Source organism: Colobus angolensis, unplaced genomic scaffold, assembly GCF_000951035.1.
Source record: "Colobus angolensis palliatus isolate OR3802 unplaced genomic scaffold, Cang.pa_1.0 Scaffold144, whole genome shotgun sequence".
Lineage (NCBI taxonomy): Eukaryota > Metazoa > Chordata > Mammalia > Primates > Cercopithecidae > Colobus > Colobus angolensis.
The window spans coordinates 1,537,213-1,539,418 of NW_012114533.1; the positions used below are offsets into that span (position 1 = coordinate 1,537,213).

Sequence of the window (2,206 nt, forward strand, 5' to 3'; positions counted from 1 at the left end):
TATGGATTTTAATTCTAATTTAAGTTGGGTTAAAGAAGTTTTTGTGCCTCCACTAAAAATGGATAGAATATAGATAAACTACTCAGCTTTACTATGTATCCTGAATGAGTTAAAAGGTACTCAAACCGTAAGAAATTACAAACATCTCTAACACAAACCTAAACACAAAATGCAGGAACCATGTATCATCTGTCTTCCTTCCTGAGTAGCTCACAGTGCATGAATGTAGCACAATCAATAAATGTTGAACTCATGATGCCACCTAAGTATTCCTGCCTCAATAGTCTTCTAACAGTGTGATACCTGTGAATAAGTACATTTCTTTATAATGATCTCTAAAAGATGGCTTAAATTCTTTGGCTGCATTGAAATCTATAAAATATTGCTTTTAATAAACTACTGTCTTGAGTTTGGAAATCGTTTTCTACACAAAGTCTTTGTTGCATTTGGAGGGGTGGGGGAGGGATGGCATTTTTTTGTAACAGGATTTGACCTGTAACTATTATTAAGAATTTTCTTAGAGGAGTTCAAAGCATTTTACAGGGATCATCTCATTTATCCCTCGAAAGTAAGGCAGAGGCATTATCTCCACTACAGATTGAGAACACTAAAAGGCCAAGATAGGTGGGGCTTTTTGTTGTTGTTTTGCTAAGATCAAAAAGTAATTCTAGGGCAAAGCCAGATTCCGGTCTGACCTTGTTACACGATGCTTCTTGCAGCACCATAATACAATGTAGTTGCTTCTTAGGTCTCCCTCTGGCTATGCTAGGTGTTGAGTAATTTTCGGGGTCGATTTTTATTCTTTCCCGCTCCCTGAAAATGGGTGTTAAGATGTAGATAAGTACAAAAGAAAACTCCCCAGTCCTTCCTATCTGGATTTGGAGTACAGGATAAACAGACAGAAATAGGCATCTTCCTCCCCTCCTCCAAGTTTTACTGCCTAGCCCAATGCTAATAGAAAAATAACCCGAACCACAAATGCAAGTCACATGTATAATTTTAAATTTTCTAGTAGCATTAAAATATATTGTATTGGCCAGGCGCGGTGGCTCAAGCCTGTAATCCCAGCACTTTGGGAGGCCGAGACGGGTGGATCACGAGGTCAGGAGATCGAGACCATCCTGGCTAACATGGTGAAACCCCGTCTCTGCTAAAAAATACAAAAAACTAGCCGGGCGAGGTGGCGGGCGCCTGTAGTCCCAGCTACTCGGGAGGCTGAGGCAGGAGAATGGCGTAAACCTGGGTGGCGGAGCTTGCAGTGAGCTGAGATCCGGCCACTGCACTCCAGCCTGGGCGACAGAGCAAGACTCCATCTCAAAAATAAATAAATAAATAAAATAAAATATACTGTATTTAGCCCAATACAGCGTATCCAAAATATGAACACTTCAACATGTAATCAATATAAAATTATTAATGAGATATTTTGCAATTTTTTTGTATGGCTTCAAAATCTGGTGTGCATTTCTCACTCATAGCCCATTTCAATTTGTTTTAGCCAAATTTCAAATGCTCAGCAGCCACATGTGACTAGGGAGGACACTGTTGAACAGCACAGGTCTAGACCTCAGTAGCTCTCCCTTCAGATTAATGCCATGTGAATCGAATGGGTGGTATGAAGAATGGATGCTGAGTCCTCGGAGAATCAACTTGCACTTGGGTGGTGACTGATAAGAATCCCCAGCTGTGCCATTTCCTGATACATGACTGTTTTTGAAGTTATGGACTCAGGATCTAGAAGACTGCAAATCCCCAAATATGTCTAATACCCAAGATCACGCCAGGACCGTGCTTCCAGGCCTGTGTGAGAACCTAAGCTTTGGAACCTGTCAGCTTCTAGGGCTGCAGATTCGTTGGGCCCTCACATGTGGCCTGTGGATAGGAGGCATCACTCGAGGAAGAGGAGGGCACCTAGAGGGGGAAGGCCACCCAACTACGGGCTTCTTCAGGACAGGTGCTCCAAACGGCCGCTTCCTGAGGGCAGCAGGTCCTCTTGTGGCCTTAGGCAGGGCCCTGAAACCGGCCTCACGTGTTTGCAACTCGAACTCGTGTGCTTCCACCAAGCGCTCCCGGGTTTGCGGGGGTGGTGTCCGCGCCCCGGCCCCAGCCCGCACCCCGAAGTGGCTCCAAGGCCGCAGGTGTGAGGGGCGTGCCCAGGGCTCGGCCCGCGCCGCCCCATGTGACCCGGTCCGACATGGTGTCGCCT

At 45.3% G+C, this 2,206-nt stretch overlaps 1 protein-coding gene across 1 annotated transcript in view; it reads left to right on the forward strand.

The window, feature by feature from the left end:
* Nucleotides 1-2,088: 2,088 nt before the first annotated feature.
* Nucleotides 2,089-2,206, forward strand: part of FBXW4 (F-box and WD repeat domain containing 4) — an 87,864-nt gene continuing 87,746 nt past the window's right edge. The window contains exon 1 of the mRNA XM_011935510.1: nucleotides 2,089-2,138. The gene's annotated coding sequence lies outside the window, so the exon portion shown is untranslated. The remainder of the gene's footprint in view (nucleotides 2,139-2,206) is intronic.